Source organism: Cimex lectularius, unplaced genomic scaffold (assembly GCF_000648675.2).
Source record: "Cimex lectularius strain Harlan isolate CLEC.00 unplaced genomic scaffold, Clec_2.1 scaffold215, whole genome shotgun sequence".
Classification (NCBI taxonomy): domain Eukaryota; kingdom Metazoa; phylum Arthropoda; class Insecta; order Hemiptera; family Cimicidae; genus Cimex; species Cimex lectularius.
This window is the reverse complement of record NW_019392799.1, coordinates 201,009-216,198: the sequence shown is the minus strand read 5'-3', so window position 1 is coordinate 216,198 and position 15,190 is coordinate 201,009. Positions and strand designations below refer to the sequence as shown.

The window sequence follows — 15,190 nt, the reverse complement described above, 5'->3', positions numbered from 1 at the left end:
TTTGGTGGATGACCACCCTTTCTTTAAGGACTAGATCTATTGGCGGTGCGTTGGCTGTTACTTGTACGGCATGTGTTGAAATCGTCCTGTACCCTTTTGTGGTTCTTATAAGAGCTATTCGTTGGCGTTGCTCTATTATAGCTTTGCTTTTGCTAAGTTGTCGTTTGGCCCATCCGGCTGCACCATAACTTACTATTGTGAGGAAGACACTTTTATAGATTGTGGAGAGCGCTTTTGTGCTAAGTCCATATTCCACTCTCCCTATTACGCTCAATCTATTGTACACCCGTCTTGTCGTTTCCCTTATTTTAATAGCGTGGTGTACTGGGTTCAGGTTATCGCCTTATCGTTTAGGCCTATAAATATTAATTCAGTATTAAGCAAGATCTTTGACAAATTAATTTTTGAAAAATTATTTGAGTTTGTTGTGAAAAACAACATCCTAATATGTAATCAACACGCATATAGAAAAGGACATAGCACAGAATCTGCACCGGTTCAAGTTGTGGACGAAAAAAAAATGTAGATGATAGGAAACTAACCGTTCTAAAATCGCTGGATTATTCAAAAGCGTTTGTTTTAGTAAATAGACAAGCGCTACTACGCATATTTGAGCCAATGAATTTTTCTGATAAAGCTTTGATGTTATTAATAAAAGATTACAAAGGGTGAAAACCGACAGTGGGATGATGTCTGACTGGACTTTGAATGATAATGGCATTCCACAGGGCTCCACACTATCTGCTTTATTATTTGTTATCAATGTTAATGGCATATCACAGTGTATAATCCATTTCAAGCATGCAATATATGCAGATGATCTTAATATATATATAAGATCTAGTTAGGGTGCCTTGGAGAATAATTTTAGAAAAATTGTTGAGGATTTAGAAAGAATTGATACTTGGAGTAAAAACCATAGTTTTTGTCTGAATCGAAGGAAGAGCAAAATTATCATTTTTGGTAATCAAAGACTATTATTTTGGGGTGGTCTTATTGTCCGAAGTAAGAGCTAATAATAAAAAAATCCCTTATGCCCAAAATGTTAATATATTAGGTCTACCTCTACAAGATAATTTATCACGGGATTGCCAAGTAAAGAAGATTTGGAATATTATCTATTCTAAAACGTATAGGCTAAAAAAATTATTTAACTATTATTATAAAAAAATTATTGTAAAAGTATTTATTTTTCCTTACTTAAACTATGGCTTACAAGTAATGTCGAACCTGAATTATAAAAACATTAAAGATGTCCAAGTAACGCAAAATATGTGTTTAAGATACTTAATCTAAAATTTGATGATCGTGTGTACGAAAAGTATAAGAAATTATTTGTATTGAAAGTTAAAGAGATGCAAGAATTCATATTAAACATGTTATCTAGTATTTTGAGGTTGAAGGTACCAGAAAGTTTGTATAATAAATATTTTTAGAAATGAAAGCAGGCACTCTGATTCAAAAATAGTTGTTCCTTTATGCAAAACAAAGATGTATCATAACTCATTCTATCTGAAATCCAAAAGACTGTATAATGAATTAAACGAAAATATATTTTTATCAAGCCACAGTAAGTTTAGAAATAAATATTGACTAAGATTGTTAGACAAATTCTAATGAGAGTACCTTTTTCTAAAAATAGAAGTTCATTGATAATTTAGTTTATTAATTTAAGAAGTCCAATCGTTTGGGATAATCCATAAGGTGGATTGTGATGTATTATTGTGAGATAAAATGTATATATGTGAATTTGTGAAAGAAATGTATTATATAACTATAGAAAGTATATAAAAAAAACAAACTCAAGTCTCAACTTAGTGTCTGTGTGTCCTAAATAATAAGTTCTACTAAACGTAAAATGTGTAAATATCGTTAAATGTAAGAGTGGTTTATGTAAACCAAATTTTGCGAGAATAAATAAATCATTAATCAATCAATCTCTCTCTTTCTCTCTCTCTTGCTCTCTTCCTCTCTCACTCTTTCTCTCTCTCTTTTTTTTTTCTCTCTCTCTCTTTCTCTCTCCCTCTCTCTCTCTCTCTTTCTCGTTGTCTTTCTCTCTCTCTTTTTCTCTCTATTTTTCTCTCTGTCTTATTTCTCCTGCTCCCTTTCTCATTCTCTCTCTTTTTCTCTTTCTTCCTTTCTCTCTCCCTCTCTTACTCTCTCTCTGTCTTTCTCTCTCTCTCTCTCTCTCTCTTTCTCTCTCTCTTTCTCCTTTTCTATCTCTCTCTCTTTCTCTCTATTTTTCTCTCTGTCTTTTTTTTCTCCTGCTCCCTTTCTCATTCTCTCTCTTTTTCTCTTTCTTTCTTTCCCTCTCCCTCTTTCTCTCTTTCTTTCTTTCTCTCTCCCTCTCTTACACTTTCTCTCTATTTTTCTCTCTGTTATTTTTTCTCCTGCTCCCTTTCTCATTCTCTCTCTTTCTTTCTGTCTCATTCTTTCTCTCTTTCTTTCTTTCTCTCTTCCTCTCTTACTCGCTCTCTCTCTCTCTCTCCCTTTCTCTCGTTCTCTTTCAGCATTTATATTCTAAATCTTTTCTTTGTCCTATTGCTAGCACTACATGGCCTCGTAAATTGTTGATAAAATAAGACAGGAAACAAAAATACAAACACAGAATCAAAATAAAAACATGATAGTCTGGTTAACATCCACAATATTATATCAATCCCTCGTGCGCAGCCATCTGGAATATCCAAGTGCCGTATGGTCCGTTTTTCGGTTGGTGAGATTAGCGACTTGGAAAAAGTACAAAGGAAAGCAACCAGGATGGCCTTCAGATTTGGTTATGAAAAGATTGAACTGGCTTGGTCTAGAGTCTCTCCCGCGGTATATCTGCTGATCTCATTTGGGGTTGGAAATTGTCGGGGCCATTGATATCCAGAACTTATATTTATCACTACGTGCCTCAACGATCCTTAAGGAACCACAAATTGTTTTTTGTCCCACATTCTAGAACTTGCCAAACTATCGTCAACAATCTTGAAAAAATCCATAACATTCGTGAACGGTGCTTTTCTTTAAAATCTTGCAATGTATTCAACTTCAGGATTGTGCGATTGTGACTGGGGTAGAATCAGAACTACACAGAAGAAAATGAACTTCTGTGTTAAAAAGTTAACAAGTACAAGAGTGGAAGGCTTACGGGAAACTTGTCGCTTGTTACAATTTTTCCTATTATATACCCTGGTGGGTTGTCTAGGGGGTGGATTAAGCATGGTGGGAGTGAATGCTTCGGTATTTTCATGGGAAGACACATTGAGCAAGGTTTTAAATGAAAATATGGATATTACAATGGAAAAGGTATTCAAATAGAGACAATGTTATTTTAAAGGCTTTAAATTAACGGTGACCTTGAAATAGCGGAAACGTTATGGAAAATCTCTTTAATGGGGGGTTCGGTGGGAGACATTTAGAAATCCTTTAGTCCTAGTTGATTTCCTTTCGTTTAGTTGTAACTGCTATCGTTTTAATTCAATTAATATCGTACAAAATTCAATGCTCCAGGCCGTATCTTATCGTTTATCTGGCAGGTCGTCAATCACAGTAGATCGTCCCCAGACGAGTTTTCCCTCCTTCCATCTTTAAACCAATAAGGCGGTCGGGTGTGTCGTCGGCCGGGGGGTTTTCTCAACCGCAAAAATGTACGTCCTAATTCATCGTCGGGTGAAGATAGCGGTGCGACAATAGGGGCCGCCCAGACTTTATCGCCCCTCGGTGTATTGTGGGTGGAAACAGCCACGGCAGATAGTCGTGTATTTATTTATTTGATAATTCTCCTACCCTTCCCCCCCGGGCCGTCCTTTGCTCGTTTTGGATCCTTTTCGTCCTGAAAAGCCCTATACAAAAGCATTTTTTGTCTGTCAAAATTCGTTCGCGATGGTTTCCTATTTTTCCTCTGATCTTCGGATAATACTATTGGATTTCAAAAACGAGTTTTCTAACGTTTCTCAAATATTAATTGAATTAATAGATATATGGGGATCGAGGTAGCCGAGTGGTTGGCGTGAGAGACTCTCGGCTCACAGACCCCGGGGTCGTGGGTTCGATTCCCACACCCCTGGCCTTTCTTGCACGATTCCCCCCCCTACAATGCAATAGATAAATGTTTTTTAGTTGGTCCTATTAACCAAAGTACTTACTTTAATTGATTTATTATTTTTATGCAAAATATGGTTAAGATTAGTGATAATTCAGAGATCGTGAGATGCGGTCTGGTGTGATGTAGGTTTCAGAAAAATATTTTCTTTATAGTGCCAACGTTTCGATCTTTATTGAGATCATCTTCAGGGCCTGGGATTTACAAACATTGTTTAAATTTAACAAATAAATGTAGGATGTGGAAAAAAGTGAATTTATACAATGCAAAATATATTTTTTATATTCAATCAAAGTATTTCTACTCACTCAAAGTGTTTGTTTTCTGTGTAATTGTGCCATTCTTGCGTGTCGTGTTGAGAGTGCCAGTGAGATATTGCTGTTTTATGTTTATATAGGTTGAATTTTGAAGGGGTGGTGTTTTTACAGATCTGTATAGTTTCGGGGGCGTTGGTGAGTTATTTTGACTTGATTTGTAGGTGTGTATGCCAATTTCTTTTCGTTTAGGTGTTTCTTGGAGAATTTTGTTTGTCTGTTTGGTGAGAGAAGGAGTAGGTTCTGATTTGATTATGCTGTATGTGTTTGTGTGTCACCTGACTCTTGTTTGGTGATTGCTACTGTTTGTTTTGTTTTATCAGCAGAAAGAATGCGTATGTCAGGGTTATTTTTGAGAAAATTTTTGGTTTTGGTATATTTTTGTTAAGATATGTTGTGTTGATTTGTAGTGAGGTATTTAAGTGATTTGTTATTGTGTTAATGCATTTTGATTGTGTTATGTCTTTTTCTTCCTCTGTTTTTGTGAACTTTTGGATTGCATAATCTACAACCGAAGTTAATTTAGCTGTTGGAAAATCTGTTTTGCTGCAAGGAATGGAATGTTTAAGATTAGTCATGAGTTCGAGTCCTGCTCCTGACACTAATTTTTCAACTAAACCATACTTTGCGTAATAGATCAATTAATTTTTCATTTTGACCCCGCTCTATTTCACAGACGGAGACAACCAAAAACACACTATTATAAAAATTTAAAAACTTTTTTTAAAATTATTTTATTTATACCCTATAAAATTCGTTTATGTTACAATGTGATTTATAAACCGTTTTTTTTTCACACGAACAATAACACTAATTCATTTAGAAATCGTGAGATGCGGTCTAGTGTGATGTAGGTTTCAGAAAAACCTTTTCTTTATCGTGCCAACGTTTCGATCTTTATTGAGATCATCTTCAGGGCCTGGGATTTACAAACATTGTTTACATATTACAATTACATTTTGGATGTGGAAAAGTGAATTTATACAATGCAAAATATATTTTTTATATATTAAATCAAAATATTTCTACTCACTTAAAGTGTTTTTCATCTGTGTAATTGTGCCATTCTTGCGTGTCGTGTCGAGAGTGCCAGTGTTTGTAAATCCCAGGCCCTGAAGATGATCTCAATAAAGATCGAAACGTTGGCACGATAAAGAAAATATTTTTCTGAAACCTACATCACACCAGACCGCATCTCACGATTTCTAAATAAATATCGATTAACGGTCACTAATCACCACACAAATAACACTAATATTAGCGCTGTACACGGAGGACATATGCCATGAGAAACCAGCTGCTGGCACTCAGTGTGAGGGATTAAAGGGCAAGGAGGTCCCGAGGCCATCGTCGATCGACGTTTCGGGACGGGAATGTGTAGAAAGGGCTTGGGTAATACGGTAAGATGGATCGAGAGGTTATTGTGAAACTTTTGGAATTGGGAACGGGTCATTCGTTGACTAAAGGAATGTTGAGGTCGTTGTGGATATTGAGTTTAGTGACGTAATAAAGAGTTTTGACTTGTCTGAGGACTTTTGGTTAGAAGGATTGGATGCGCTGTATGTTGGATGGCTTGGCAGAACCCACAGTCCCACTCCGTTTGTCCAAAGTGGTCGCAATAAATTCTTCTAAAGAATGAGAATGTGTAAAAGTTGAATCAAGGTATTTCGTGTCTTCCTTGGATCTCGAGAATCCCCGCCAAAGGAAAGCCCATGAAATGCAAAATGGCGGAGCCAGAATGTAATAGCTGCCATGGAAAGAATACCTCACATAGATAAAAAGACAGTTCCTACTCACACTTAGTTATTTTTAACGATCCGGATTTCAAGCTTATCGCTCATCATCAGGTTTAAGGAATTTACATCACGTCTCTCCATATGAATTGTGAGGTTGTGCCAAAAGAATCCAGCAGCTTTTTGGGTTCCATGGGTGAGAACAATCCACTGGTTTCATGGTGCCTGTAGTTGACGGTTTTCTATATACGTCTATTTCAATTATTTTGTTTAATATGGACAATTTTAAGTCTAAAACAGTTGTAACAACCATCTTTATAAATTCCAATATAAAATTTATATTACGGTGTAAAGAATTAGTTAGGGGCATTCTTTTAGATCCTCTAGTGTTCCCGATCATATGCATAAAATATCTACATAGCAATGTGTGGTAATTAGTGACCGTTAATCGATAATTATTTAGAAATCGTGAGATGCGGTCTGGTGTGATGTAGGTTTCAGAAAAACACTTTCTTTATCGTGCCAACGTTTCGATCTTTATTGAGATCATCTTCAGGGCCTGGGATTTACAAACATTGTTTACATATTACAATTACATTTTGGATGTGGAAAAGTGACTTCGATCCCCTCGGGCACTAACTTCCCATCTCAACCCCACCTTTTTGAATTGGCGTATCGAGCCGAAGATCGTGGGTTCGAATCCCACTCGTGACACTGACTTTTTGTCTCAACTTAAAACCTTAATTAATTGAATGTTATTAATTGGTCAAGCGGACCACGAAAAATAGTGAATCTACGTTTTAATTTAAAAGTGGGATCTTTTTTTTATTTCTTTACAATCGTTATTGTTCAGAAATTTTTCAACTTTAGAAACTTTTTTTTGATCATTTTTTTCTTAAAATCCGCAGTTCGTAGCAATTATTATCCGTGGTTAAAATATTTTATTTGTTTTGTCTATTACATTGGCGTTTCGGGCTTACGGCCCATCATCAGTACCTAAACATGGAAAACCTCATGGTACAATTGCCATCCTAAAAACTAAAAATTACTTATGTGTGCATCTTCGGGTGGCAATTGTACCATGAGGTTTTCCACGTTTAGGTTCTGATGATGGGCCATAAGCCCGAAACGCCCATGTAATAGTCAAAATAAATAAAATATTTCAACCAAGGATTACTTGGGATTTTTCAGCGTTTGGATAATAATATTTGTGGATAAACATCAAATGGCACTAAAACACAGTTGTTAGGTATATTTATGGCATTTAATTGTTTTATCAGTTTTAAAAAATTGTTAATATCGAATATAGGTTTGAAATTGTGGGGGTTTTAATTATTTTATAAATTGTAATCGTGAGTTTTTGGCACTTGTTTTCCTGGAGAATTTTGACCGGGGGTTCAGGTTCATTGGTATTTTCATTGCATAATGGTCAAAGCGAATAAAAAGTCACTATTTTTTATGGCTATTTAAACTCTACGTTTTAATTTAAAATTGGGATCTTCTTTTTATTTCTTTACAATCGTTATTGTTCAGAAATTTTTCAACTTTAGAAACGTATTTTTGATCATCTTTTTCTTAAAATCCGCAGTTCTTGGCAATTATTATCCAAAGGTTGAAAAATCCCAAGTTATCCGTGGTTGAAATATTTTATTTATTTTGACTATTACATGGACGTTTCGGGCTTATGGTCCATCATCAGTACCTAAACATGGAAAACCTCATGGTACAACTGCCATCTTAAAAACTAAAAATTACTTATGTTTGATCTTCGGGTGGCAATTGTACCATGAGGTTTTCCACGTTTAGGTGCTGATGATGTGCCATAAACCCGAAACGTCCATGTAATAGTCAAAATAAATAAAATATTTCAACCACGGTTAACTTGGGATTTTTCAATCTTTTGATAATAAAATTTTTTTGATGTTCAATGATAACGGTACTATTTCCTTTATCGGATTTTAAAATAACCTTGTTATATTTTATCAATAGACCTAATTGTACGTGGGATATTTAATTTTTTGACGTTTAGATTTTTCAAGTTTTGTTTAAATACTTCAGCACATTCAGATTTTATTTTTCTATTTATTTTACAACTAACTACCGAGAAACCAAGGGATAGTAGTTCTTTTGTACCTAGTTCTGTTTTTGGGACACATTTTAAGCCAATATTTAATAAATTTTTTCTTCTATTTAGTTTTACGTTTATTAAGTTTATTACCCTTAGGAAAAATTTAATTGGAGTTGTTTGGTCTTTATGAATATTTTTATTTTTAAGTGTACAGTACTTCATGTTTTTTAATTTTTAAAAAATATATTTCGTGTTTTATCAATGATCCCGTATCATAATTGATTTTATTCAATTCACAACAATTATGAGGCTATCTGATATGTATAATATATTGATAAAAACGTTTTTTACGTTACTGACCTTTAATGTAAATATAATCTTTGAAAAGATGGTACGTTTCGGGCTGACGGCCCATCATCAGCAGGAATCTTAGAAAAATAACGATTCTCTTTTCCCGTAAAGACCTTACATTTTAAATATTTACACCAAATTTTCGCACTAAATTTTAATGATTTCTTTGCTGCAATCTGAAGATAGCATAAAACATTCTGTTTACAATTACAAAATGAATTTTTTGGTTATTTTGTCTATGTTATCAATAATTATTGTAATTTTGTGTTTTAATGTCAATAGTTGTAGTTTGAAATTGTTACTTATTGCGCCAAACGCATATTGTAGTAAAGAAAAAAAAATTGTGAAAACATGTGCTTTACTGTTTGATGTTAAATATTTTTTATTATTAAAAATATTTTTTTTTTTGTATGTGTGTTGTACATAATAATACTTACTAGTAATACAGAAGACAGATATGAGCAAGATGTCGAAAAATGTTATATTTCTACAATTTTAAAAGTCGTCAAATTGGAAGTAGTACTTTAACTTTAGATGGAGGAAGGGACTGACGGAGGATTAGGATTGTTTTCAAATTCTTTGCTTTCTAAGGAAAATGGAGGTATCTTGCAGTCGAAAAGGTAGCCGTCGTCTCTCTCCATTCTAAACAAGCCCCACATGTGACCTCTGGAAGCGCGGAGGCTGACATGACTGCTGTACTGAAAGGCAGGATTAGATTTTGAGAGATTAGGCTCTTGGCCTGCGACCCCTTTTCCCCTTATTGTTTCCAATGTCCCGGTCAAGCTGAAGATACACCATTGTCTTTCCCGTAAATGAATCGACTTCGGTCCCATATTTTCCAGTCGGATGCAGTACCGCCACCAGTAGATCCGAGTGCCCTGGCTGTCAGCTCTGGAACCCATATAAAACGGTATGACTGTGATTCTGACATTTTCTGTCGTTTCTTTATGAACGTCGGACAACTCTAACCAAGGATGGTTCTTCTTTTGCCATGCAGTTAAAGTGTCGTTGGCCGCGAAAGGTGGATCTTTGGTCGGGTTGTGAACCAAAAATTTATCGAACAGTTCGTGTTGAACGGGATGCCTTTCGGTGGTCGTGTACGGTATCATGTCGTCGTGTGCCACGTAATCAAGACCGGGTATGGCGTAGAGGCTTCTGTTGCCCTCCTGGCTTCCCAGAAACGTGACGGCCTCTGTCTGGGCCCGGATGTGAGGACAGTCGCGGGAGTCTATCAACACCTGGTAATAAGTCAGAGATCGTCCCTTAAACTCCCGTTTTTCTTGACTCGCAATCCCTTCCAATATTTTTTCGTGTTGGCCGCTCTCGTGTTCGAAAATCCTCGCACTCCACGGAAAAAGGACTACTCCACGGTAACCGAAAACGCGATGAAGAAACAACTGTCCCGTCGAATAATCGTCCAGTTTAGGCTTTTCCAGACGACCGACTTCTACTATTTTCGCGAAAGTAGAACCGTTTCGCAACGGCAACTTGCACCTAGGCACGCAGAAAATGCGGCTTCCTGCATATTTAGCTAAATGCACTAATATTTCCATTGAGACTCCGTTCCACATCAAACATTAAGCTTGGCTAATGTTAATTTCGTCGGGTTTTTATGTATTTTCCTAAAAGAAAGTACCATCGAAATTAATTTAACGGCAAATTTAAAGATATTAAATTTCTTGCTGTATAATATTTAAATCCAATTCTTGAGTGATTTTCTAAAAAAAAATTCCATATGGTAATACTAAATTTTTAAAGAGTGGATGAGTAAAATTTCGAAATATTTCTAATTACATATTTATTCCGTATTGTTTTAAACATATTTAGTCATCCAAACTGTTTAAATTTTTTTTGTTATTTAATAACTTAGCCATTATTAAGAATAATTTTAATAAAAGGTCTTGGTTGAGATCAAAAATCAAGAGTCACGAGTGGGATTCGAACTCACGAGCTTCGGCACCATACGCCTCTTTTCTAACCACTTGACCTATCGTGACTTCGATATACATTGACAGGCAAAAAATTCTCCCCACTTGTAATATACCTTGATTTGTATATATTAATCGAAGTTCCGCATTTTTTTAACGTTTAATGATTGAGTCTTTTTCTAAAAAAGTAACAAAAAGTAAATTGCTAAGGAAAATGAAAAAAAGACGGACATATGAAAATTTCTTTTAATGTGTGGTTATTAGTGACTGTTAATCGATAATTATTCAGAAATCGTGCCGTCTGGTGTGATGAAGGTACTCTCAACACGACACGCAAGAATGGCACAATTACACAGAAGACAAACACTTTGAGCCCTGAAGATGATCTCAATAAACATCGAAACGTCGGCACGATAAAGAAAATGTTTTTCTGAAACCTACATCACACCGACCGCATCTCACGATTTCTGAATAATTTCTTTTAATTTTGTTTTAGATTTTTAATTAGATTAATATGGCGTATTTCCTCCTCTTACCTTAATTACATCTCGAAGACTTCTCGGCATACTTTTTACAAGTCTGGAAATGCCTCTTTGCTGGGGGTTATCCCATTGTTCAAGAATGGTCCTTTCAAGATCGTGGATTGTATCAGGAAGTGATGGACGTGCTCTTATTCGTCTTTTGAGGTTATCCCATAAATGTTGAATGGTGTTCAAGTCTGCAGAACGGGCTGGTTAGGCCAACATGATGATATGCTCTTGAAAGTACATTTGTACTATCCAATGTGTGAGCAGCATGTGGACCTTGTCTTGTGTTAGATTAGGATTGTCGATGATTTCATCGAGGATAGGCAACGCTTGATGTTCCCAAATTTCACCCAAAAAGCGAGTGGCTGTCAAAGACCCACCAGGAACTTTAACCAACTCTGTGCGAATCTCAATTAAATTCCCGCCCACATCATCACTGATCCTCCTGAAGGTTGGCTCTGGGAAAAATTACAAGCTTCGTATCTTTCATTTCGCCTTCTCCACACTCTTTCACGCCTATCTGGAGATCGTAGAGCAAATCTACACTCATCTGTAAAAGTATAGCAGACCGATCGTCCAAAGACCTTTAGCGTGTGTTCTCGAGCAATGCGAGACGGGCAATTCTGTGTATTACGTTCAATTTTGGCCCTCTTACGAGGCGAAAAGCCATCAGTACATACAGATTTAGTCTTCTTCAGGCAGGGCGTTCAGAAATTTGGCCATCTTGAATTTCATGGAGCTGGTGAACAAGAGTAAGGTGCTGGTTTCGCAAAATTGTCAAAGTAAAAAAAAAGGTAATCCTGTGCTTCTATTACCATAGGGCGTGCAAAACCTGGTCTTTTATGATAGGACCTGATTTCTCGAAAACGCCTAACGGCATCTCGCAGAGTTTCGTAGGAAACTCTGATGGCAATATACGCATACCTGATGGAACGCCCATCATCAGTAAGTGCCACACCATGTATGCGACATCAACTAACACTAAGTAGCATTTTTAAGTTTAAAAATTGAAATTAAGAAAACAAAGATGAAGACTAAACAGTGTATTGCTTCAGAATTCAAATGAGACTAAATAAACAGTTTTAATTACGTAAAATAAACATTGAAAAATGCTACAATTAATTAAGGTTTTTAGTTGAGATAAAAAAGTCAATGGCACGAGCGGGATTCGAACCCACGATCTTCGGCTAGATACGCCGCTGCTCTACCACTTGAGCTATCGTGACCTCGATCCACTCGGACACTAACTTCCGATCTCAACCGCAACTTTTGAAATTTCCCTCCTTTTTGCCATTTTTCAAATGTCATGTAATCGGATTGGATTCTCGACGACAAATGAAAAATGGCAAAAAGGAGGGAAAATTCAAAAGTTGAGGTACTAAAAACCTTAATTAATTGTAATATATTAATTGGTCAAGCGGACCACGAACTTAGTGAATTTAATGAATTAAAAATGAAGTATACTTCACTAAAGCTCTCCGTCGCCATTTCATTTATCGCCGAGAATCCAATCCGATTACACGACATTTGAAAAATGGCAAAAAGGAGGGAAAATTCAAAAGGTGGGGTTGAGATGAGAAGTTAGTGTCCGAGTGGATCGAGGTCACGATAGCTCAAGTGGTATATCTAGCCAAAGATCGTGGGTTCGAATCCCGCTCGTGCCATTGACTTTTGTATCTCAACTAAAAACCCTAATTAATTGTAATATATTAATTGTTCAAGCGGACCACGAAATTAGTGAATTTATTGAAAAATACTTTAACGTTGTTTTGGATTAACGATTCTGATTCCGAATTTAAGACATAGTATAAACTAATATTTACTAATAAAATCAATAAAACAGATTAAGGGCAGAATTTTCTTTGATCGAGAAAATGAAGAAAATCAATTGAGTGGACTTTTTTGTCTGTCAGTTATATTAATATATTAATAATACGTGTTCATTTAATTTTATTGGTAATTGTTGGGCATTTTTATTGAATGACATATCTAAGACAGTAAAGTTCAAAAGTTTAATTTTCAATTTATACATTTTGTAAATAGATATCTTGGGGTGTAGTTTCTATGAATGTGGTTAAAGGTTTATCAGAAACGTGTTCGTGCCGAGATCATTATCAAAACGCCGTCCGGGAATCAATCGACCAATCTTTTCATCTCGTAAATCTAACATTCTTATAAGGTAATAACCGGGGTGATATTCCTGTGCATTCTATTCGCAGAATTTCATATCTCATTCCCATTGACCAATTCTAGAATTCCTCGGCATCCCTTGCTGTCTTGCCGTTACCTAGCAACTACGCAAAATTCGAAATAAGTATATTTTTTTTTAATTCGTTCGAAGCAACAAGTAAAACATACATACATGTATACAACAACGTGGAAATAAATCCAACCATCTAGTGATGGAAGACGTTATTAAATCAATATGATCAGTGAGATGAGCTCCATCTTAGGAGGGCGATGCCAAGAAGTGAGCTTGTCGTGAAGCCACCGACGTTTCAGTCACCAGTGAGGATTGTTAGGTGGATGACAGGTTTTTGACGGAAAGGTTCAGATGGTGGGATAGTTTGAAGTGTAACCTTTTGTTGCGATATTGAGCTAGTTGAGTTTGAATGAACATTCAGGTCGGTTATGAATATATAACCTTTGCTGGTGGGTCCGATGGTGCAATGTAAAGACCTACCCACCCATACTATGTACACAGTAATATCACACATAAATACATACATTTATACTATATGATCGGAAATAAACTGGGGGGGGGGAGGACACTGAGCTCTTTTATACGGCCATGGCTTCTCCTGACAATTTAAATCCTAAAATCGCAGTAGTTTTGGTAACCTACCAAACATAATTTTTTAATTATTATTTGGAGGTTGTGAGATGCGGTCCGGAGTGACGACAGTTTTAGAAAAAAACATTTTCTTTATCGTGCCAGGTTTCGAACTTTATTGAGATCATCTTCAGAGATGAAAGGATTTGTTTTCTGCGCAATTATGTCGTGTTGAGGTTGCCGTGACACGACACACAACAATGACACAATTACGCAGAAAACAAACATTTTGAGCCCTGAAGATGATCTCAATAAAGATCGAAACGTTGGAACGATAAAGAAAATGTTTTTTTAAAACTACGTTACACCAGACCGCATTTCACGATCTCCAAATAATCTTTAAGTAACGGTCACTAAACACCACACATAATTTTTAAAAGAATTTTTGCCATGCGATGGGCTCTCAGGAGCCTCCGGGTCATGAGACATCGTTGCAGCTTGTTTCGCAGCTCGGTCTGCTTATTATAATCTCATTATTATATGGTGTTTTGTATAAATATTAATTTATTAAACTAGACGGGAGAGATTTTTTAGAGTTTAATCGACAGTTTGGTCATTTATCTGAAAGGCGGACCCGAAATCTACAAAAAAATATTGCACAATAATTTTATTGTACAAGAGTATTTGATGCTATCATGGCTACAATTTATCAGCAATATTGACCGGCCGATAAGCTGCAATGTTTTTGCGTGAGCAAGGCCTGGTGTTGCAAGATGTCAGTCCAAGATTTGACTGCAGCTATCGCGTTGGTGCTTAAATGTAAAAACTAAAACACCGCAGGTTGAAAGAGTGGTTCAAGATAAGACAAAAAACAACCATTAATTCCGTTTCTTTAATTGTTGACGGTTTCTTAGATATTTTGTCGATTAAAAAACGCATTAGTCGTCCTCGTCCTTCGAATGCTAGACATAAAGTAAAAATATTGCGCAATATTAACTTACGCGATGCAATAAAAATTTAAATCGCTCAAACTTTTGTTTAATCATTTGGTTCTCTTTGGGGATAGCCTTGTCTTCAGAAAGACAATGAGGTTCTTTATCGTCTGCACCTAGCACGTGGTCTTTTCAGACTTTAAATTTCTCAAGATAGGAGCGACGCACCTCTGCGTACGTGTGGGCTTGGTAATTCTCGTAAGGTTCGGTGTAGAAGCCTCCACGGTACCTAATGACTACCGGTATCTTCTCCCTCTTGCCTCTTACGAGGGGTGGGTCAACAGTGTGCGCTACAGCCTTTGGACAACCAGTCATTATGTATGAAATGTATCACGTAGTTTTCCAGGTATACTCTTAGATAGGGAAGGTATCTCCCTGAGTGTTTGGGCTCCAGCGTAAAAACCTCCGGATCCG

The 15,190-nt window shown here is 36.2% G+C and overlaps 1 protein-coding gene and 1 pseudogene across 1 annotated transcript in view; one reads left to right on the top strand and one right to left on the bottom strand.

Annotated features, from left to right (window-relative positions):
• Positions 1–15,190, top strand: part of LOC112127314 (heterogeneous nuclear ribonucleoprotein C-like) — a 322,966-nt gene that overhangs the window by 142,760 nt on the left and 165,016 nt on the right. The window lies entirely within an intron of this gene.
• On the bottom strand, positions 9,015–10,284 carry LOC106663466 (annotated as a pseudogene).